This window comes from Channa argus, chromosome 11, assembly GCF_033026475.1.
Source record: "Channa argus isolate prfri chromosome 11, Channa argus male v1.0, whole genome shotgun sequence".
In the NCBI taxonomy this organism is placed as follows: Eukaryota; Metazoa; Chordata; class Actinopteri; order Anabantiformes; family Channidae; genus Channa; species Channa argus.
Window position 1 is genome coordinate 16,571,596 of NC_090207.1, and position 25,304 is coordinate 16,596,899.

General features: G+C 39.4%; 1 protein-coding gene across 1 annotated transcript in view; it reads left to right on the forward strand.

Annotated features, from left to right (window-relative positions):
• The window catches only part of LOC137136751 (uncharacterized), a 173,535-nt gene that overhangs the window by 8,965 nt on the left and 139,266 nt on the right, over positions 1–25,304 (forward strand). The window lies entirely within an intron of this gene.

The window sequence follows — 25,304 nt, forward strand, 5'->3', positions numbered from 1 at the left end:
TAATTTCTCATCCCATAGCACTACCTTTCTTTACCTCCCCTCCTCTTAGTAGTTCTATTTTCTTCTACCTGTGTGTTTAAGATCATTTTTTAGAAAATCCAGTGACCAAGTTTAGACCCTTGAAGTGATTTGTCTTATTCTCTTTGCTACTTTTACTTTTTATTCTCCCGCCTTATCAGAGAATTGCGTTCTTCTTTACACACATCCCCGTTTCTTCCACTTAGTTTACAGCCTCAGGATGCTGGATGTGGGGTGAAACCCTCCATGTATTGTAAGGAGCTTTCTTGTCTTGATGTCAGTGTCCTCTCTCTTTCCTTTTGTCCAGCTTAATATGCTGGTGGGTTATCTAATGTTCGGCAGGGTGTGGGCGTTGATAGCCCGGACTTGATAGCCTTCAAGGCGGACTGCATTCAGCTGACTTCTCAGGACTCGGCCTTTGTAGTATTTGGCCTTTGCAGTATCTTCGTCATTTCCATTTGCATGTGGGATCACAAGGTTCTTGTAGGTGTCCTCAACATCTGCTGTGTTGCCCTCTGGTAGTAAAATCCCCTCACTTCTTGCCACCTTACCTTGCTTTCTTCTTATCTGGCTGAACGTATCCAGTCCTAATGACATATATACATATATAGGAAATGGTGTGTATAGCCTATACACACTGAGACATTTTTTTCTAATTTTGTTAGTGAATTGTGCACTGTTCCTACATCTGTAATTTCCAGTGTAATAGTAGTTTGTAAGGTTTACTGTTTTTGTTTCAGTGGAAAGTATTCTGAATGTACCTGTGTTATTCCTCTTTCTACATACCCCTCAAGTACATGCCTATTGTTTTTAAAGAATAGATTTTATGTCTTTAGACGTTTTAGTATATTTTGTTAAGAACAAAAATCAGTCTAACTTTATTGTTCCCTTTTGTTTTCTGTCATTTTTATTCTGTCCTTTGTTTTTGAACGTATTACAAGTTGCCTGAAGTTGCCAAAGTCACTGCATTGCATATTGTTTTAAGTACAAAATCAACTATATGGAGGTAAAAAAAAAATAGTTGTTGAAGCTTCTTCCAGAAGACAACATTTTCTACCAGCGAGGACTAAATGGTTGGTTTTGCAAACATGTGCCTGTTTTGTTTTCCCTTCTCCATCAAAGGAATAGATCATGATTTTGTTAAGCTGGTCTTAGAACTTTTTTAGTAATATCCATATGGAAAGGATTTTGCTCACTAAAAGCTTTCTGCAGTGTCTTTGTGTTTTTTGCTAGAACAAGACTACACTTTACTCTATGCACTACATGTACTACATAAACCACAGTACATACATTAAAAGGGCAGAATAAAAAAATCAAAAAATGAAACAAAAAAACAAATTTCCCTATCTCATTTGGTTACCATAATTTGCACCCATGATATATGCTAACATTGGTTTCTAGAAAGCTAGGGGAAAAACAACAGAGACCATATGTTTTTCTAGTTGGCCTTTTATGGTCCTTGGATTATTTTTCTCACAGCACCATCTAGAAAAGTGTCTCCACAATAGTATAAGAGTCTACAAAAAGTATATTATGTCCAATTGCTGTCAGCCACAACTTGCTTATTTCAAGATCTCTCAGGGTTAATCTGTGAAACAATTTCAACTATTGCTTGTTTTTTTTAAAACAACATCTATACAAACAAACACAATTCAGTAACAAATCCACAGTGTCAGGATGACAATTGAAGAAACCCTGGAGCGAAGCTCATATGCACAAATAAAAAGCAGACTGGAATTGATTTGTGGTAAATTATTTGGGTCCCATAACCTCAAATTGCAAAAATACTCCCAACTTTTGAATCTGCAAAGTTGCTGGAACAACAAACTGACGCACAATTTTTACATTCCTGTGCTGCAGAACGTAAAGAAAATCGGGGAGTTATAGAGTAAAATATATCCTTTAAACTCTATAACTTTGTAAAATGTGGACTTTTGGTAAGATGTGGATTTAGCTAGTGTGACTGCTAATATTTCATATCTCATGTTGACTTTGAGGTGCATTTTTTTTTTTAGATGAAGTCCCACTTAGTTGAAAACACTCAGGGACAAGCAGGAAAACTTTTAACCAATAAACTGGTTTTCATTTTCACACTCATTCTGTATCACTCCAGTTTCAATTATGAGCTTGAAAAATGCCAAACAATTATTTTAAAGTACTGCTCTTTCAAGCCTTTCTCAGACAGTTCTCCACACAGAAACAAGATGGTATGGACTAAAACTGCATTCACTCAGCCATGTGTCATTATGTAGCAGCTAACTTGAGCTAACTAGCCCTCTCGACCCCTGAATAATATTCGCAACAGGAGCAAACTAAATGTTGAATAAGTCGGTGGATATTTGCATAAAGTTGATCCTTTCTAAGCTTTATCCTGTAGTGTAGCTGAGCACCGTTGGACTCGGTCTCATTCTCTTATTCATGACATTGAGTAAAGTCATATCTGCGGCTGGTAGCCAAGCATTTTCCCTATGTATATGAATTATCAGATACTGTTTGCAGTGGAACAGGAGCTGGACTGGATCAGTTTTTCATCACCAGTAACTGACACACCCTTTATTTAGGTTGGCATTTTCAATAAAGAGTAGATTGCTTTAACCTAAGAGATTGAGATTATCCAGTGACCCTGAACAGAATAAGTGATTAAGATAATAAATAATTTATGGATAGATTTTTTAAGATTTTTGAGAGAAATAATATTCCTATGTGCATTTCGTTGCACATAAATTTTTTTATGACATAAAACAAAACCACTGGCATGAAAAAGGAATACGGCACAAACAATGCAGTTATACTTTATTTTTATTTTTTTATTTGTATCGTGAATATGTATGTGTGTATGTGTATATTATATGTATATAGGCACATCATACCATCCCCAATATGCCATGCCATCGCAGTCTGGCAGAGTGTAAACAACTTTCTTCTTCTAATATGCACTTCAAAAAATTATTGTGCAATAGTGTTTAATTTTAATCATTAACTCGCTCAACTTTATGCTAAGGTGATGTGTAGTTAGTAAGTAGTAACAGCACTTTGCAGTCCTTTGAATAACCTTGACATCCACTGAAGCCATTAGTGTGGAATGTTTTTCTTTGTAATTATTATTGAAAGGAAGATTCAGATGGTTGTCAGAGTCTGTAATGAATGAACAACAAAACAAGTACATTTGATGCAGAGTAACTTGTTTCCTGCTGAACAGCAGCATGATCTGTAGTTGTAGTTGGTAGTTAAAGGGGCAACTTCACCAATTTTCAACTTGCTTTGTATAGCTTTAATTTAGGTGTAAATGTACATTAAACTCCTCCAGACGACATCACCGGATGAGTTTTTTCATCGTTAGCAGTTCAGATGATATCATTTGGGGTAGCTCTGGAAAAGCAGGTTAACCATGACTGTGAATTCCTTAGTATAAGAAACAAGATGACATAATCTGAACTGAAGGTGTCTCCAAGTGATGTCATCTGGAGACCTTTGTCAGCTAGGAGTAAAAAATATTTTAATATAGGGAAGTTTAATGGCATTGATTCATCCATTCATTTACAACCATCCTTGTAAATACTGCACCTCTCAATATCTTTGCTATTGAGAGAGGCGCATTATTACTGTGTGGCAATAGAACAGTAGCTAATAGACAGTGTGGTCAGGCATAGCAAATTGGAGGTATGGGCCAAAGGACTGTTGTAACACATTAGCTGCTGCCACAAAGAGGTCAAATTCAGCTGTGTTACCTGGATGTGTTACCAGGGTTAGGTTCTTTGTGTGTGTAAGCGTGGTGGCACTTTGCTTTAATGGGCCATGCAGCTTAAACAGGGGGATAGAAATCAGTGACAGTTTTTGACCTCCCTGGGGTGGATAGCCTGTAAAGCAAGAGTTCTAAGTTCATCAGCTAATAAGTGCTGTATCTGATCATTTGAGTTTATTTTACAACTATCGGGTATGATCAGTGGAAATCTTACACTTGCAATGGTTGAGATAGGTTTAGATATTAAGGCACTTTACTATAGTAAATGTATTATTTGCTGGTCTCAGATGGGTCATTTTAAACTGAAAAAGGTACATGGTTAGTTCAGTTAGGTTGTAGTGAAAGTTCAAATGTAAGAATAGAATGAGAAGAAAGTAAAGAAGTATGGAGAGAAAGGAAATGAAAGTGTCAGATGGTGAGAGTTTGTGAAAAGGAGGGATCGGGAGGGCAGGCAGAATCAGCAGGCAGTAGTCAGAGTCCAGCTGGTCCCTGGCTCCCAGGGTCTACTTCAAGGACCTCTCTATCCAGGTTTCTCTCTCTCTACCTCTCTCTCTTAGTCACACACTCACACACACACACACCCTGAACACCCACACACACACACACACACACACACACACACATCGTAACACTCTTCACCATTGCTCATTGTCTGGCTGTATCCTCACTCCCCACATCTTCTCCACCCACCTTTCCCTTCTTTACTTTTGCTGTATCTGTCATTTTCGCCCCCTCTGCATTTTTGATCCACTGGCTGATAATGATGAATTTCCCTCAGCTGTACAGGAGTTGGCAGAAAAAGTTTGCTCAGCAAAGTTTTAAAAGTAATTCGAAGAGAGTGCAGCTTATATTAGTGCAGGTTCAACATGATACTCCATAAGACAAGGCATTTTTCCTCATTTAACATGTCTCATGTCTTTTGCAAAATAAGCTACCAATATACCAGACATCAATACCAGATAATCAATAGGCCATTTTATATCACCTTGCTTTGAGTTTATGGTTTTAGCCCAAGGTTATCTGCTGATGTCCCAAAGTTAGCAGGAACTAAAAATAATTAAAGAAAAATTTACATACAAAATTATAGACTGCTGTGTAGTATTACAGAAATATTCAATGAATCAAAACATGTCATCAAAAACAAAGGCAGATATACAATATACAAAAAAAAAGGAATTTCATTATTAAAGGTTGTACTGACTTTTGTTTCAATTACATCTTTAGTTTACTGCAGTTTATTTTTAAAAATAGGTCTGTCTTGCTGTTAGGCAAGAGGGCCAACCACTCGGCCACTGTGCTAATTAATACCTTAATTTAAGGCTGTGACAATATGAGAATATATTATGTGACAATAGAAAAACATTTAACGTTATGCTCCGAAGTGTATATTACTGCTTCGCAAATTACATTACAGTTGCATTACAAGTCACTTTTCTTCCACATGGTGCAGATCAAGCGATGTTACAAGCGAAAGACACAAGGAGGAGAGTGAAAGTGACACAGAACAGAATATTTCAGAACAGGAGGAAGTGTACACGACAGGAAGTCCAATGAAGATGATAAGTTATGTGCTGCTCAGTGCATGAGTTCACATTGTGAACCAATTTTTAATACGAAGATTTTTGACCATTACATTAGTTTTTATTGCTTTTTATTGCATATTATACACTTTACTGATTACTTGACCTTTTAGCACTTTCAAAAATGTAAATATACAGCAACTGGATTATAGAAATCTTTTTGCTTAATTGGAGATAAAAGTGAAGCCTGCAGCCTGCGTGCTCAGGCAGCACCACAACCTTCCTCACATCAGATTAACACCAATCTGTTACCACCTACATAAGAATCGTGGTGTATAGTTTGGAGATAGTCTACAAAAAAAGCCACAAAGCTGTGCTGTATATGTTTTGCCGTGGTTAACAAAAGATTTGAACCTAAATTCTAAGGAGAAAAATTAAAGAGATATGAAACTCTTTGGTCAAGTATATATTTTAAATAATAATAGAAATCCGCCTCCCATGTAGTATATGTTTTCAATTCACACAACATAAGCTCTTTTGTGATAAACACTATTATCGGGATATAAAATTGACTATATAAGTATATGTAATTTTGGTCATCGCGAAGAGCTCTACCTTTATTCTTGTGATCTGGATTGGTAACAGTTTTTAATAATGTGACTACAGAGTATGTTAAATGTGTATTTCACCACTGGTGGAGATAATGAGAATATGATAATAAAACTTTCACCCAGGGACAATTTGCAATAAGGCCTTAGACATCAATAAAAATATACAGCAGTATCTACTTATGGTTCTGTGCACTGTCCCTCACAGGTGTCATGGCTTTAAAGCCAGATCATACATGACAAATCCTGACCTATTGAGAAAGAGAGCGAGAGAGAAATAAAAAACATACATCATAGTCCCCTGCGCTATATTACCTCGCCTTCATCACTGAGCCCTATATTGGAGATGCAAAACACTATCAGTTCATCATATTAAATGCATGCTACAAAAGGCTAGGGATTTCAAACACCTAGGTAATTGGCCTAAAGCTTGTACATACAGTAATTCAATTCTGAAGCCTACACTAGTCTTCCTCTTTTCCTCTGAACCTCACTCCCTCTCTCTAGGATTATGTGCAGGTTATGGAGCTAGCACAGTGTGGATTAGCAAGGTCGTTCCTCCATGCTTGGTGTCTCTTTTAATGTGATTATGCATCATCAGGCTTGTTTACTGTTCGCTAGTTCATTGTTGAGACCTGACAAAAGTTCAGCCCCTTTCAACCCACTTACTGGTGCCCACGCCCACACAGTCATACAGCACTTAAGCTATCACCCCCCACTCTACTCCTGATTAACAAACAAACAACGCATAATATTCACATAAAACGTCAATGCAAATTCTCTTTTTTTAATTTTATAATGGGTTTGGATGTACCAGTAGTGGGACCCATTTTTATCTAAAGGATAACAATATACAATGCGCTAGAGATTAGGTGCCTGTATCTGTTTCCTTTAGCTAGAGCCCACTATAACCATCCTTAAGCATCAAGCACCGCCTTTCATTAGCCTAATGAAGCCATCAAGACAGCCTGTTTGTACGGAGCATGGTCTAGCTCTGTCAGACTTCCCAGCTATGCACTCCATCAGTGGTGAATGAGCCTCTGTGTGGCCTGAGGGGGGTGTGACTTAGACTCGGTGTGTCATTAGCCATTGATGTTATTGGCTCATTATCTCCCAATTAGACTGCTATCAGAGCTAGCTGGCGTTTTCATTACAACGTAGACCTCCAAGATCTAACAAAGACCAATGCTGCTGATTAAAGATGGTTTCAGCAATAACATGTAGTGCAAGGTCTTTGAACTCTCTGTGATATAGTTAGAGTGGAGGTGATATAACACAATGAAGCTGATTAGATAGGGCATGTCTCTTATTGTGCCACTTAACTGAGGTTAAGGCAGAGTAATATTGATTAATGCATTCTTGCTAGTGCGTTTTGTTATTAATGTACAGTCAATTATGAAACTAAATAATTAAAGATGGTAACAATTAAGCTTTCAAAACTATATTGGACTTCTATAAGGGTAAGCACCCACTGGTCTTCCATCCAGACAATTATATCCTCATGTACTAATGTGTGTACACGTTGTACCCATTTAGTGTAAGACCTCTGAAGGACAAGTTAAAGTCTTGAGTTTGTGTGTGTATGTCTTTTTCAGTGTATGTGTGTGTCGAAGGACTAATCAGCTCTGTTAATCACCCAGGGTGGGTCAGCCTGTAAGGCAGGAACAAAAATCGCCTGTCCTCAAGTAAATCAGAACAAAAAATAGAGTCGTGCAAATTGAAGGCCTAGAAAAATGTTATAGTCACCATGTTTGTCCTTCACTTTGACCATGGAATCAGTGCCAGCTGGGCAATACATCTCCCTCATGTTGTATTACTTTTTTAATTAATCTACCACAGACTCCTTAGAGTAATGAGATACATTAGAATTGTCTGTTACATGCACATCAGTTATACAGCTTTGTTAGAACATGGGAGATAATTGACATATGTGCACAACTACAAGTGCATTTTGATTTGGAATTTTGATTACAGTTTTTTCTGCAGTCAAGTGATCCTAGCAAAACCTTCTCCTGTGGGCTTTTAATATTAGGCTTAAAAGAATTTTCAGATTCATTCAGCCAATTAATTGAGGAAAGAAACAACATAATACAGTACCTGGAAGCACAAATTATGTGTGTGTGTTCTTGGTGGCCTTGCTGGAGAGTTGCTTTTGCCTGTTTACCCGTAAGAGGGGTTAGTTCCATGATCCGTGAGAAGTGTCTGCCTGGTGATTAACTCCACATCGCAGCACGTCTTCCCCCTCGCTGCATTAATGGGCTTTAATTGAGGGAGCTGGCTCCTTAGTGGGGAACCTCTTTCACTCTGTCGATTAAAACGTCATTTTACAGCCAAAAAAGAAACACGTTCCCAATCGCTGCTCTTGAATTATTGTTCTGTAGCTTCAGGCTTGTATTTTAAAGTCACTGAATAATTGCAATCAGATTATTCTAATCAAGTGCTGGAACAGTAATTACAGGTTGCAGTCATTTAAGCTGCCCTGGAAGTCCCATACACACTCCTGGTGTACATACTAAAAGTTTATGTAAGAGATAAATTTAATGAAGAGGACGGTAATCTTTCAGCTTCTTTCAGATAGGTTTCATACGTGTATGAGCAGAGCACAATCTAAATCTCAGCTATCAGAGTAACAACACCAAAGGCAGTCGTAGTGGATATTTTTCTTGCCCTGTACCATTCTCCTCCTGCCCCCTCAGTGCCCTCCCCAGTCAACCATGCCTAGACATTAGTACCAAACAGGACTAGACGCGTTTCCTCCTACTCATCTCCCCCCACTGATAACCTCATTCATGCCCAGGTCTGGATTTCATGTCAATGCAAACGTTAGGTGACTTAGAGCTGTGCCAAGCTGTCAGAGAGGCATGAGAATTACAATCTGGAGGTCTGTGTGACAGTGGAACCGTCTCTCCTAATCCTGTTTACGCATATCCACATCACCCTGTTCCAAAACAGAAACCAAAGTGTGTATTTTTTTTTTGTCTCTGTGTATGCGTGCATGTGCTTGTTTTCATCACTGTGTAAGTTAGTGTATGTCTTTCTGACTACAGTAGTGGTTCTTTAGCTGTGTGTGTGAGTGTGAGAGAGAGAGTCTCTCTATGTATTGTGTTGATGTGGAAGGTGTCGTACATGCTCTGAATATATAATTCAATATGACTAATCATGGTGGTGGCTGCCAACCCAGCAGCACTGGCTGACAGACTGGGCCCAAAGCTAATTTGATAAGGTTACAATGCTCTTGAGCTGAGATTCAGATTCAGCAGCAGTAGCAGTGCAGCAGCTGTCGTACTGCATCTCGTGCAGCTACCTGAGATACAGTCCCAATTGAGTACTTTAGGCTTGAGTCCACACCCAGCTATTCCACACCTAATCCCTATTCTGTTTGCTTGGCTGCATAGAGTAGGAAACATCTTTCTCTATGTCTCACACGCTAATCACTAGAAGCATGAAATAAGGGTGGGCTCAAAAGAGGAATCGAATTAAATATGATAATAATCATCCAACAAACACAATGCTTGTGCCTTATGAATTCTACAAGGAGCCTATGGAAATCGATCATTATGCCACTGATTGCCATAGCACCGAGCTTGGTGGTGCACTGTAATGCTGTTGTGGTAAAACAGGTCACATTTCAATCTCTTTACTGCCAAAAGTTTGTTGTTATTCTCCAGCTGGTTCATCAATGCGTAATCTATTTAGTTACAACATAATCGAAAAAGTGGTTAAAGAAGATTTATTGTGGGCTGTGTATATCCTGAAGGTACAGCTTATAATATAATAATTCAACATGAGATAACAAGCTACAAACCCGACTGTTTTTGCCATACTTTGTATTGTAAATGTACGTATTTTGTGTAAAAATGCTGCAAATGCATGTCGGTGAACATCTGGAACTTAGAACTTGGAAATCTGTGTGCTTCCTTAATTTTGTGGCATTTATGTCCAGTCATATTCATCAAATAAGTATTTAACACCATTTTTGATATGTCAGGAATATGTCAAGCAAATAGTCAGTCGTTGAAATTAATTTTCAAGTTGGTAGGCTCCCCTTAGCCTGTTGTTCCTCGTTACACATTCCTCTCTCTCTCCAATATTTTTTTTCCCCGTAAACTGTAATTATTTGTGACACAGTTGTGTTTGAGATATTAAAGCTCTATTTAATGGGGATACAAGCTCTAAGTAGGACGGTGTCGGTCACTCTTGTCCAGTTTGGTCTGAGGACCGTCGAGGCCCTGGGGTTGAGTGCACAGTGCTTTTTTCTCTGTACACCTTGTTAAAATGTTATTTAAAGTTGACATGGGGCATCTGGTGGGTTATAGAAGCATATTGATATATTTCTAATTATTACTCTAGGCGATCAGATTTTCCACCTTTGAATCATTTCAATTACTTTTGTGTTCCTGTGGATGTGAAGTGCCATCAAGGAAATACAGCTTGTCAGAAGTCCGAATTGAACCTTCATCAAAAGAGGGAGGCTTTCCAGTTGTTTTCACGAACCTTTTGCCCATAAAGCTTCATGGCATGCAGGCTGATTTTGTGTGTTTAACATACATAGGGCAGGTGGATTTGTATGTTCAGAGTATCTGGACACACAAATCCCTCAGCCATTAATGTCATATAAAAGAATGAAGAAATGGAGAGCACAAAAGGCAAGGAGTGTCAGCAAATGGTTAAGATGAAACTGGCAGGTTATTACACTTTTTTCATTTTGAAGTCCAATATAAAATTTCTATTATAAGGACAATTAATTACCCCTGCAAAATGGCAAATGTGCATCCTTGTCAGGTGGAGTGTACTCTGATGGCCTTTCCTCAAACAGAGAATGTGAAGATTTGATCTCTTCTAATGGTTCTGCAGGAAAGGGTAATTACGGCATGGTCAAAGCTAATTTGCTTTCTGCCAGATGAACTGTTGTATTTTATTGCAGCCTGACATTTTAAAGTAATTATGGCACTGTTGACCCCAGACAATTTCAGTTGTAGCGTGGTCTTGGGTGATCCTCACTCTCTCTCTTTCTCTCTGTCCTCCTTGCTTGCTCTCTTTCTGAATGGAAGTCAGAGGCGTAACAAGGTAATGACACGGACGGAGAGAGCCATATGGGGCTCCACCATCCAGACGCAAACCTTCACATCATCATTACCCACCATGCATTTCACATTGACTTTGCATCTAGACCGAAATATATGCCAGTACCATGATATTGTGTGTAGAGGCATGTGTTTTCCTCTAAGCGTGTGTCAGTGTGTGTGTGAGAAGGAGAGAGAGAGGGGGTAATATGTATTGTCCTTTTATCCCTGGGTTGCATTCTTTGCCCATCCCATAGATCCATGTATCGATGAGGGTGTAATTATGTGCCTCAGTGATCATCTCTCTGTTTCTTTTCTGCACAGGAATTAAGTAGGCAAAGGTCAGTGTGTGCTCCCTGAAAATTGCCTGCAGAAAATCATATGGCGATGAGAGCAATTATGGATTTTTCTCCCCCTCTCAGGACCCCTCTCTCTCCCTCATACTCTATTTCTCAGTGTTTCTCATTTGTCGATGAACATTTGAGCAGATGTCAATCGATGTGTGCTTCCAGCAACCTCCATATTTGTACTGCAGCAGCCCCCTAAATTAATTCTTCTGTATTCTCTAGTTATTTTGGAAATTCATGCAAACACAGGCATGAACACACCATAGAAAAAAAAGAATCACCACAAACATATGCTAATGAATACAACAGTGAGGAGATGCTTCATTACCTCAGAAGATTGTGTGATGAATTGTACTGACAGCAGCATACAATAAGTACTATACATATATAATATGCATTTTTACCTATTTCGTTCATATTCATACTGATTTGTATAAACTAAGTGAAATAGTGTTTGTCTGACCACTTGTGTTGAAACTCTACAGTATGTTGTGATTCTAGTTAGCACCACCATCTTGCTTAAAGATATATTTCTTCTCTCATGACCTGCAATTACGTCTCACAGGTTCATGGTGGAAAATTGAGTGGAGATTTAAATACGAAGTTGGACATTAGTGTGAGAGTGCTGAAATATCAGAATCACTGGAACAACCTCAGATATCTTCAATAATTTACTTTTAAATTTTGAGAAAATGGCATATGAGGGATAATCTCTCATTCCTCTTCCTTCACTAACCATACTCCTGTCCCCTAATATCATTCTGGATCTAATAAAGACTGACACTTGTGACACTTCAAACATGTTGCCACCAACAGCTCCAGCCTAACAAAAGAGCCCTCAGCACTACATGTTTTAATGGCGAAGTAGAGCAGGCCGGTGCATCCCAGCCCAGCAGGTGTCTTCCACACATCCTGGTACTGAGAAACACTCCCTCTCATTCAGCCTGTCCGTGAACACAAAGGAACAAGAAACCCTTGCCTGATGTGTGCACAATGGTCATCGGGCACAGGCGGGGCTTATAGCTTTGTGATGTACGGGGTCTTGTAATAAACATATATGTAAACATGGAATAGATGCACTTTAATAATTAGCCGAATAAGTGATACAGAGAAGGTGATACGAATCAGAATAATTTTCTTATAACTGATAATAATTAGTATATGCATGATTATCATGCTTATTTTAATGTTGTATTAAGTGCAAAGTTTGATCTTACAGAATCGTTTGATGAACTGTTTGGTTGCTGTATTTCATTGCATATCAGTGAGATACGGGGCGGCCTTAGCTCAGTTGGTAGAGCAGTCATTCATGAACAACAGCGTCAGTGGTATGATTCCTGGTTCCTCCTAGCTACATGTCAAAGTGTCCCTGGGTATTACACTGAACTTTAAAGTTGTCCTTAGTGTCTTCTGCTTACTGGTAAGTTGCTCAGGATAAAAGCGTCTAAGTGACTAAAGTCCATCCTGAACCTGTGCACCTTCTGTTTTGATTATAATTAGTGTGTAGCCAAGAATCCTGGATATTTTACTATCACTTTCAATTAATTACAAAATACATTATCTCGGCTCATGAACTGAAGTTATGCCGACTACAAAAGGGTTCGGGGACCTATACAACTTCTATAAACAATTGAATGGAAGGATCAAAGCCAATAAGGCATTTCTCTGCTGCCTGTAGGGGTTGAAAGTGAATATATAGCCTGCTGTGCATTGTGAGACTGAGATTTCTTCTTCGTTTCTCAAAGAAAGCATGCCTAATTATAAAAGCCTTGTCAATTGCCTGATACAACTTTGATAATGCGAGCCTCCAGCTAAAAGTGGAGTACAATTATATACAAAACTATAGTTCTTGTTAATTACATTCACATTAGTAATCTAAAAAGAATTCATCCCTATCATCTGTATGCATTAGTCTTTGCCAGGTGATGGCTGTGTTAATGTAAAAAAGTAACTGTGAAATTGTCATACAGTTGGGATGAATTCAGATTAATTTCTGTTGAGCTCTGCAAAGTTTTAGTTTTAGTTATTTTTTGGATAATCATACCCATTGCTATTGGTGATGATATTTATACATTTGTGTGTTTTTATAAGTATTATTTGCAGCAATTTTAAGCATGATACAAAATAAAGCCATTTTGCATCCTGCTGACTAGTAACCTGAAAAAAATTACACATTAAGTTTGACTCCATGGCAATAGAAGCAAGCTCAGTTTTATAAGTTTTTACTTCTCAGAAATTAAACCACAGGTAGACAAGTACTTTTCATAATGCTGTATCTATAATATGTGTGATGTTTCTGTGTCTGCCTATTCATTATTATCATCCAGAAAAGCAAACTCATTACAGCGGACTTGACATGTGTGAACTTGTCACACATGCTATCAGCAGACTTAATTGAAACAACTTAAGGTGGTTGTAAAACCCTCAACATTTTGCTGCATTATTATTGTGCTATTGTGATGATTCAGTACTGTGGATCAGGCAAAGGCTACAGGTTGGATTAAGTCCCCGGAGGAGATGATAATAATAACATGACTGCAATATTAGGTTAGACTGGTTCCGGCTTGTCTGGTTTTGAATGTGCCTTTGAGCCCCCATACTGATCACTGTTGGATGAGATTCTTAGCAAGAAAAAATGGCTCTTTAATTCATCATGCAATCAACCAACCATATAATTTAAATACTTCTATGGGAATTAGTATAATGTTATGATAATTCCTATGCAATCCAGTATAATCATTTTTTCCCCCAGTTGAAATTACTTCTTTTTTTCACAGTAAAGGTTGGTAATGTGAGGATTTTAATTGGTTTATAAATTATTTTAAAATACTATTGGTAGTAAGAGTGAGGTTTTTGGTTTATCATATTGGAACTGCTAAAATCTGTTCCACATTAACTGGAATAAACATTAAATAAGGAAAAGCTGAATCTAAATATGCTGTTGAAAAGATAGAGAAAACAGAATGAACAGTAAATATCCTTATGCTTGAGCCATATTGCTGATGATTGAGTAGTGCTCCAGTTTAAATAGTTGAGGGTATATAGAAACAAATGGTAGAGTCAATGTTAGAAAGGAGAGCCAGTGCTTCCATTTCCTGTTTTGTTTTTGTGTGTATGTGTGTTTTACATCCAGGTCATCACCCTGTTTGCAGCACAAGGCAGGGCTTATTGGCTAAGAATATTGTGTGTGAAATTGCATACACACACATGAACAATATTTTGTTATTTGTGTGTCTGGCTGCCTTGTGTATGTGTGCACAGTGTGTAGTGGGGGGCAGAGGCATTGCTTTTCACAGCCCATCACCTTCACTTCCACACCCAATTTGTCATGAGTGTCACGCGTCAGGGTGAAATCTGAGGAAGTCACCACAAGAAAATGGCTGCTTCCACATCACAAATGGGCTAAGAGAAGGTGCAATGGCTCAGGAAAGGTGGCAGTGGTGTTGTAATGTAGCCAGAGCAAGCCGCTGAGAATGAGATAAATAAATAAAACATAGAAATACACACAGTTGCGCTCTCTTCTGATTGTGTGAAAGCGCATGGTGACAGCTCAACATCCTCCATCAGTAACCTGAAAGGAACGGCTGCTCTTGAGTTTTCCCCAGTGCTACAGTGTGTGGTAGCAATGCTAAGTGAGTGGGTGTGGTAGGTGACATGGCTGCCAAGGCACTGACTCTGACTGATGAGCTGTGCGGTTGGTACTGGGCATCTATAAACATCTGCCCCACTCTTGAGTGACAGGTCATTAGCAGTTTAATCAGATTCTAGCGTCAGTGCTTGTTGTGATTATTAGTTCATGCTTGCCCCTCCCTGACTCTCCATGTAATTATTACTTTTGATGGCTTCTCCCATGTTTTGGTGTTTTCTTTGAGTTCTGCCTGGCAACACGCTTAATTTATTCATGTGCAAACTGTGAAACATTTAGTGTGTTCTGGTTATTATTACTTCTGTAAGCTGAAAAAGTCAAAATACAACACAGTAATGACTTATTTTTGAGATAAAAGTGCACCTCAAAGACAGTGCTGCAGTGTCTGAGGTGTCTTTGTATCTCCATGTACACATTTCCATGACTTTTGTGTTGGCCTAAGCCGAGTGGTCAGAAAAGGCTTTACAGAGGGGTAAGGCTTGTGCTGAAGGATTATGGACTATTGAAGTCTATGTTCGTCTCATGCTGGAAACTATCAGTGACATCTTCACCTGGTAAAATCCCACAGCACAGCAACTTACTGACCTGCCTATGCAATAAGGGCACTAGCTTGTTGACAAATTGACAAGCACATTTCACAATTAACAAAAAAAGCTTCATGATATCACCATAATTGCCGTTGGTTGGCGGATAACATTTATGTTTATTTTTTTCATTTTCATGATATTGTAGTAATCTTATTATTTTATAATTACTTATTGTATTACTTTCTTATGAGCTCTACGTTTCATGTTCTCAAGCATACCAACTGAAAACTGATTGAATTGCTCATGAAACTGGCACCGCAGTTGAATGCTGAGTGGCTTATGTGCATTTTTGGCTCTTGATTGACATGTTTTATTGTGGTACGATGTTCTCATTGAGGGGTCTGGTGTAAAGCAGGGCTTGGGGGTAGTAGGGGGACAGTAGAGGTTTTAGCCTGATTGAATGCACCCACTTCAAGAGAAAACTCCAACTGCTTGAATCAATGAGACAAGAAAAATGGGACTTTAAACAGAATCTTAGGTAAAATAGAGACTGTGAGGGCATACACTGCCATATTTATCTCTCTGAAGATGAGAGAAACCCACTTTTTTGTGGAGCACTGGCATTTGAAACAGGTTGAAATCTACCTTTTTCAAAGAGATGACTTAATTTGCACAGGAGAAGCTGGACTCCTTGCCTTTTTCTTTCTTTTCCTCCCTCCCTCCTTCCCTCTTTCTCTCCTCTTTGGACTGTACCTTCATTGGGGTTCCACCTGCAGGAAGCCATGTTTGATTCACTGTCTGCTGAGACGCCTGCTTGACAGCAGAATGGTGTCATAGGACAGAGTGAAGGAATTTCTCTTTCTCTGTCATCATTAAGGGGCTTCCCCCTATGGTGAGGGGGATGAAAAGTACGATTTAATGTTCTCTGGAGAGTGGCAGCAGAAGAAAAGCTCAAAGCCCTGCATGCTGGTTTCTGAGTGGGTCACTCCAGCCCTTGCAGCGAATGGGATGTCCCTGAGGAATTTGCCATAGACCAGCTTGAAAGGATGGGGATTAAGACCTTTTTAAAGATGGAAATGTAACAAAAGGAGCACTTTTATGATGTAGCAGCATAAAATGAGGGGGTCCATTGTGTAACTGATTGCAAAAGATCTTTGAAACAGGCGGCCCTACACTGCATGCTCGCCTGGCCCAGTGGGCTTTAACGGCTTGTACAAAATGACTTGTCTACATTAGGGACAGAGTGGCTCTCGTTTAGGAGGCAATGTAGAAGATTATTGGTTTGTTTCTATTTTCACCCCTTGCTCCTCCCTCCCTTTCCTCTTTCTCTCCTACTCCCTCCCCTCTGTCTGCTATCAACGCTGGATTGAAAGCGGCGACAGAGTCCCAGTGAAAGTTGGTTAATTTAGAGTGAGATAGAAGGTAATTAGCATGCCCTCAGGCGTGGCTAAGCTACTGTAGAATAGGAGGCACTAGTATAGCTTAGATGTGAATGGGAAACACCACGCTTGGTTTGAGGCAACATGGACCAGATGCTGTGACTATGCTCAAGGCAACAGCCAATCCTGTGAGAAAAACAAGCTGCCAAGGCAACGTCACCACACAGGCCGCTATAATTGTTATAATTGTATGCTAAGAGTGTGGTGTCAAATGTTAAAAATGAATTAATCAGTGCCTTTCTTATTGCTTGTTAGTTATTCAGATGTTACATAATACTAATAGTACCTTTAGTCACAGATAACATTGTGGTGGAGGAAGATATTTTTCAAAGTGACAATGGCATTATTACTGTATGCTAAAAATTGGGCTTAGTGAATAATACATGAATTATTTAATCTTTATTCATTTTGTTTAGATTATTAGACGTGTCAGCCAAAGCTCATATCCTGAATTCTGTGGGAAACATTGCTACTCATATTTACGTGTAGTAATTATATATATTGCATATATTGGCTCATCATGTAGGCACCTGCACTGCACGATATTTAAATTAAAAAGCCGATTTCCTATACCAGGTATCTTTGTTTTAAATTACAACCCATTATATAGTGAATGCAACCTTGTCCTTCAGTGGTAATAGAATAACATACATGTGAGAGGCCAGTGAACACTAGAGGGGGAGCTTACCCATGATGCCGCCTGAACTGCTCTGACAGAGGGAGCTGTTTTCAGGGCCTCAGCACCATCCACGCCTTTTATAACTCCTCTGTCCCTCTCTCGTTCCCCCCTCAACCTCCAACACAGGCAGTGGGAGACCTCCAGAGATCAGAGGTCAAGGGTTGACTCGAGCAGCGGGCCTTTTTATTGCCTTTCTCCCAGGACATAAGGGGGACATTTATGTATGTGTGTTTATCAGAGAGAAAAAGGACCAGAAATAAGTATTATTTAAAAATGGGTATTTATATGGTTGAATGGGTATTTATATGGTAGACATCTTTGCAGATGTAAATAAAATCTGAATAATATTTCAAATACATATGTATTAATGTTAAGATTTTTATGGATGTGGATCCAGTAAAAGATGTGTTTGTAGCTACAATATGTATAATGTGAATAAGGTGAGAGCAGAGGTGTTTGTAGAGAAGGTGCTGGACTGGCTGCCGAGTTGGTAAGTAGGGGAAGGGAAGTTTAGAAGGCCTCACACTGTGATATGGAGCCCTTAAAAGGCCTCTGGAGGGAGTGTAATATCAAGAGCAGGATTATTCCCCAATCCCTTTTCTACTCCCCCTCCTTCACTCCCCCTCTTCTTTTCCTTCTCTTCTCTTCAGTTGACCCTTATCCCCTCCTCCCTCACTCCCCACATCATTTAAATGTCTAAAGGCTGATTGAATGAATTATCATAAAATTTTGACAAATTCATTGACTCGGCAGGCTGAGTGAGCCAAACGTTTCCTACCATTTGCGTCTAATAAGACATGTCATTTGAGATGAGTATATGTGCTGGTTAGACCCTTTGTCTTTTCCCCTGATCCCAGAAACAAAAGGCCAGTAAGTGTATGTGGGGGATAACCTTAAATTCAACACAGACGGTGGACTTTAAGGGGAATGTGGTGACTGTAGCCTGAAACATGGCATTTATCCATGTTGCACTCCTACATATTCAGACTGTGCTAAATTCTTTTTTTTTTTAACAAACCAAAGCCAGTAGCAAAGTGAAAAAGGAACTGTTATGGGGGATGGAATTTAGTGCTGCACAGACTGCTCTCCCTGACCTCGGTGTTCCCACATCAAAGGGCCTCCCCAGCCCACTTCCCTAGATGCGAGCTGAAAAGAGGTCTTTAGCGCAAAAGCTTGTGCTTGTGTGCATAAATGTGTGTGAATGTGCTGTGCTGAAACCTTCAGGCTGCCTTGTATGCTGCCAATAAGTGGTACTAGATGGTGATACAAGGTTCTCTGCTTAAAAAAGGAGTGAAAAGGGTAATAATATTTGTTCATTTTCCTTTAGAAATACGGGTTTCAGCTTGTACATTTTCCCTCAGATTTATATCTTTCCCTCTTGTGCTATATTAGCATTACAATTGCAGGTTTTAGAAGGCAGCACTGGCTCACTGTAGTTTATTAAACACGGGGCAAGTTAATTGAAGTGAGAGGTCGGAGGCTAGAAACAATGTTGCATATTTGGAAAAGTTCCATGTTTTTCTGTTGCTGCTCACAGCTGTTTGTTCTGTCTTTTGATGAGCGCAAACCGAGTTAAATCTGCTGAGTGTGTGGGTCACATGCATAGGGCGATGAACTCTTGCACCAAAGAAATTCGGGACACACACACAGTAGCTTACAAAAATGCATCTGTTTACACAGACACTCAAATTTAGTTTAATGATTCGTGTTAGAGTTACTTGTTCTTTGGAGCCAGAAGCTTAAGTTTTCTCTATTTTTAAATGAAACACATTCTAAATGTCCTGTAATGTGGACAGCTGTGCCTGCAATAGGCTGCTCACCCCACCCCTCAAATCCTACTTTACACACGTGTACATAATACTGTATGCATGGACATCAGTAATATACACTCAAACTAATTGCAAAGTAAACATTATCCCAAAATGAAATGCTCATCTTCTGTGAAAAACCTGCACATTTTCCCCTCCATTCTCCACACACACAGACATACACAGGACTCCAACTACTCCTGCTGGGTGAAAAATGTGTATTTGCTGACAGGCAGAGAGAGGGCCGCCACCGTGTACCCCATCCGGCTGGCAAACTGCTCGATACATCATGGTGCTCTCCACTCCCAGGCCAAACCGAGCATGTTATTCTCTGCTCACATGTGATTTCCCCCAGCCACCCAGTAACTGGGATTCTCTTTTCCTACAATGGAGAGAGAGAGAGAGAGAGGGAGAGAGAGAGAGAGAGGGAGCGAGCGCGTGTGCTACGGAGAGTGGGAGAGCGAATCTCGGCACACGTTCCTGCACACACGCACATGCACACGCACTATCCAGACAGTGAAACTCACAAAGAGAGCCTGCATGCCCTTATAAGCAACCATGGACACACACACATACACAGACTCACTGACCTCTGTGCTTGCCACCACAAGGCTGCCACTGATCTTCAAATACAGCAGAGCATCAATCAGTTCGTGACTGCCTTTTAGTGTCATTTTTCTTCCTTCCCCTGGCTTTTTGTCCTCATCCTCTCAACCTTTCCTCTGCTCCTTGAGTATTCTTACAGGCTTCTGCTCTTTCTGACTGAGCCTGCAGAGCATAGGTCATATTTAGTTTATCTCTCAGCTCCCCCTCGCATATCAGGACTGTAAAACATCCCAGAGAGATAAAGCTGGATAATGTATGTAAATCCAAATTGTTGTATCTCAGGCACTTATTTATTCCACTTTTTTATGGAAATCTTTTCGATTTTGCTCTCTCTCTCTCTTATCCTAACCCTCCCCCGTCCTTTCTCAAAGTCTCTGTGTATCATAAACTTGAAGGATACACAAGTGTTTCATCCCAGGACTGTAACCCTTGATACTATACTTCCAAGAAAAGGAAACCCTTTCAATCATCCCATTAAATAAACTTCATAATGACAATATAGCTTTTCCTCATGACAAATACTCAACACACAACGCACAGTTTAAATGTGTACAGAATATTGTATCTGCTGTTAAAAATTGAGCATTATATTTTCAGTGTACTATTCTATGGAGTTGCTTATTGCTCCCCTCTACAAACTGGAAATGAATCACAATGTTCAAAGCCTTTATATTATTTTTGTGCTGTATTTTTTTTAGCTCTATCTCCCCTTTTTATACTAAACAATGCTCGCAAAATTGAAATCTATGTGCTAAACACGGTGTTTCAGCTGTTTACATGTTGAGTCCTTGGTTATAATTTGTGGTCTTGCTTTTTTCAACAACTCAATAATGCTCACATTCAGAGCCCAATTAAGTGTGACTGTGTTTATTTTTAGCTTTATGGCAAATGAATTAAACTTCTCAGTGGAAGACTATTAGACATTCCCTGGCAGCAGCAGACTGCCAGCCAGCCAGCTCGCTGCTTTGGGAACGTCAGCGCAGTGAACACTCACCCCGCAGAGCACATAATCGTGTTTACTTGGTTGAGGTCCCAAAATAAGTGCTATCTTAATTAATAAACAAATTACAAAATAATATAAAAAATCATCAGCATAGAAGTTCATCAATTACCAGGATTAGCCTGGCAAGAAGCATGTAATCTACACAGAGACATTTATAGGGCAACGATTATGCCACCTTCCCCATAAGCCTTTATTGTGATGAAATTTGGAGCAATAAAGCACCTTCCCATTTCCCCTGACAAATCCTGTACTCCTCCTCAAAATCAAAAGGTGAAGCATTTAGCAGTCCGCCTCTTATACGGGTAAAGCCGTGTGACGAATGAATTGCCCTACACACATCCATTGGTGTGCTAAAGAGGTGGAAAGTCAAGCAAACAGAGTAAAAGAAAATTAGAGTCAGACTGGGAGAGGAAGATCAAACTGTTAAATGTAATAAAATGAGTTTAGGCAAAATTCTTAGATTTATTCCGTAATCATATTTTATGTTTAAGTTGTTTTGCAGGCTCCATATTATTCAAAGGATATTTATGATACATTGCAAAATAAATGTCTTACTTTTCTGTCCTAAAGGGAAGATTTGAACTGTTCCCCCTCCACACTTTTTTAAAATCTTTGCTCCAGCTGAACGCAATGCTGTTGATTATGTACATAGAAGTGAAGTGCAGACTAAAACCAGCATTGTCTCATCTGGCATACTGAGTCCTGCTTTACGTCTATCCCAACACTTTATTTCTAGTAATCTGCTGATAGAACCTATGGATTATGAACAGCAGAGCATCATAAGTAGGTTTCTGGCTCTCTTACCTGAGAATTTCTAACAGACCCCACTCAGCTCACTCATGGAGTTGGGGGGGTTACATGAATAGGATGCAGAGGCAAAGGAAATCTCCATGTCTTTCCTTTGATATGTATATTTCCAACTACTTTCTAAATCGGATAATTTTCCCCTCCCCTCACAAAATGCCACTCTATTTTACCCGCTACAGTAGTCCCTTTTTTATTGAGGATCAGTTTGTGTTCTCACATCTTCTTTCTACATGAGAGTAGAAACATCGAATACATCTTTGATATACTTTAGACTGAGATTTTCATCACTGCTTGTGGTTGTGTTACTCATTCAAGTCTTTCATATATAAAATATATACAAGGCGATTCCTTGCCAGTTTATTTAAAACAAGCACTGCTGTCTTTTCTTTTAGTTTTGTCTAGTCACTATCATATCAACTATAAAATTGTAAACCACTTTTTATGTGTCTATGTCCACATGTCAGCGGGTCTAAATGTACCTTCTCTATATGACAGTTCTCACAATTGTGTTCTCAATTACCTAGATTTAATATTTTCATCCCCGCTGTGGTTGATTAACTGTGTTGTCTGTCTGCCATCTATCACTGCCTCATGGGCAGCCTGGAGTTGCCACAGAGTGATGGACAAACCTTTTGAAGAACTGGTTGTAAATGTCAACAAAACATTTCCATGGGTGTCCCGATTTATTTTTGTTTTCACACGTGTGCTTTTTTTAATCATAAGATTAATGTTTCTCTGCATATAAAAGATTTACTTGTACTAATAGCTAGTTTGTCTGCACTTCTCAGGCAGTCACTGAAGGTGCACTTATTCTTTTAGTTGTCTTAGTTGTTCCAATATGATAGATAGCATTTGATAATTATATTCTTTCTTTGCAAATATTTACAAATTAGAATAACTCTGTGACATATTCTTTATATTGTATAAGGTATACTGCAAGCTTTTGTGTTGTGCAAAAATTTCAGTCGATTCAGTGCTGAGCAACTATTACATTAAACCATCCCCATTGTTCAGGGGTTAAGATATCTATTCACTAGGTGTAATGAGCACCTCTGTTCGATTGTTACCATAGGTGTTTTAGTCCTGGGACTGCACTTTGAAAAGCAATGATTCCCATAGTCCCCTTCAGCAGGGATTAATTTTGAATTATTTATGCTCATATAGGCACATAGAGCTGAAACATTTTAGGAGGTGTCAGACGCTCACTCTCAGACAAGGGCATGTGCAGACTAACAGGGGAACTGATGACAGTCTCTTGTTATTTAAAGTCAAGCTTTTTATATTTCACTTATTTCACTACGAAGTAAAGGATAACAGTTAAAAAAAAAAAAAAACTTCCTTCAAAGGTAAATATGCAATAATTGGCCACACCAGTAATAGTAGCTGATAGCTTATGTTGTGGTGGACAGATGTGAGCATGGCCAGCCTCACTCTATTGCTACTTCAAAGCTCCATATGCAGCAAGCTATGGCAAAATGTGAGTTCTGACACCTGTTGATCGTGGCGAGCTGTAAATATTTTTTTACTTAAATCCTTTCCACCACAACATTAAAACTATGTGGTAGTACTAATGATCTGGCTAATTAAAGCACATATTGACATTGACAGGGGTCGGTGTCGTTCAAAACATACAGTAGAATAGTCCTCACTTAAATAGCACTTTTCTACCTTTTGGTACTCAAAGTGCTTTACACTGTTTCATATTCACCCATACGCACTCACAATCTAACACACACTCACACACCAATGGGGGAGCTGCTATGCAGCTGACCAACACTCATCAGGAGCAACTAAGGTGGGGTTCAGTGTCTTGCTCAGTGTAAGAGAAAGTGGGAAGTGTGCTGACTTTATGTGGATAGTTTTGTTTGGGCAAACTTCTTTGTGGCTCAAATGAAAGTGACTATGCTACAGGGCAACTTTGACATATTGCTGACATCACTGGGTGTTTGACCCTCTTTTATTAAGCAAAAAGAGAGTGGAGTGTTTTATTTGTGGAATCCATGTCAAGAGTCAAATCTTTAATCATGTTTTTGTTTTTACACAAATGAAAATGGATGGACATTTTGAACCCCTGAAATAAAAGGTGCTCCAGGTAGCTTGTATTCTGCACAATTTGTACAGTTAGTCATTTCTAATATCATTAGGGAAATTAGGTGTTAGCTGATTTATTTGTTTATACATTTAATAAATCATTTAAACCCATTCTGAATCTTAAGCATGCTAGGTGGAAGATGAATAGCCAGCTCACTGTGCCCTTATAAACAGGAAGCCACATAAATCAGGTAATAAACTTACAGCATGTTTTGCATAGCGCTAATTACTAGTGTTTTTAATTTGTCCGGTTCAGACAGGGTTCTGTTGCCATGTGTCACATTTCATTGCTCTCTGGTGAGTAATGAATGATATGATTCAGCCTAATTCATGTTATGGATATTCCCCTGTGTTGTTCTCTTCATGTGTAATAATTAAATTTCCTGCACAGGATGGTTTAAATGTGTAGACATTTATGTTTATTATTTTTCTTATTATTTTATGTTTTTTGCAGTTTAGGTCAAAAACAACAACACCAAAATAGTTCTAATGTACCACATGCTGATTGTATTTGTCATCGTACTGTACTTGCACACGAGAAGACATGCACATCCACACCACAGTGTCAGCCTTACAACCCTTATAATTCAAGCCAGGCTCTGTAATTGTGTTGGCAGCAGTATTGTCCTTACCATAGGATCACTGCTACTATTGTACAGAAAAGGTCCCCTTTCTCACTGCTCAACAATGTCTAATAAATCCTGGGGTGGGGAACATTGATGCTGGGCACTGACTGTGACACAAAAGAGGGGAATTTGGGAAGAGGCTGCAGAGGATAATGAACAGTATTTTAACTCTGCAGTTTAACCTCCGAGCCTGTCAGGACTGACCTTTCACCAACCCCGGCGAGAGTCTGATTTCTCTTGTTTCTGTTTTTTTTCCCTCCCTCCTCCTTTACTCCTTTCTCACTCTCTCCTCCTGCCCATTCCCTCGTCTTCCCCTCTCTTTTATTCTTCTGCTGACAGAGAGTACACTGGAGAAAAAGCAATGGAGAGGGAGGGAGAGAGTGGGAGCGAGAGAGGGAGAGTGTGTGTGTGTGTGTGTGTGTGTGTACAGGCGCACACACGTACATGCACGGAGGGCAAGGATAGGGGCTGGGATGTGTAAGAACTGTCAGTTCAAGACATTTACATGAAAAGCAGTTAGTAGTTGAAAGGCGAGCTGTTTCACAATCTGCCTGTACATTTTCTTTTTTCTCACCCTTTCTCTCTGGCTAAGTCTCTCTCCATCTCTTTTATTGCCGTAGTCCATGCCTAGCAAATTGATGTGAGAGCTGGGGCGACCCCCACACGTCTACAGCAGACTGGGAGGTGTTATTGACTCTCATTGAGGCCTACATGACCCTCATCCAGTATGACCTTTATACAACCTTTTGCTTCACCTGAGGTTGACCTTGAAGG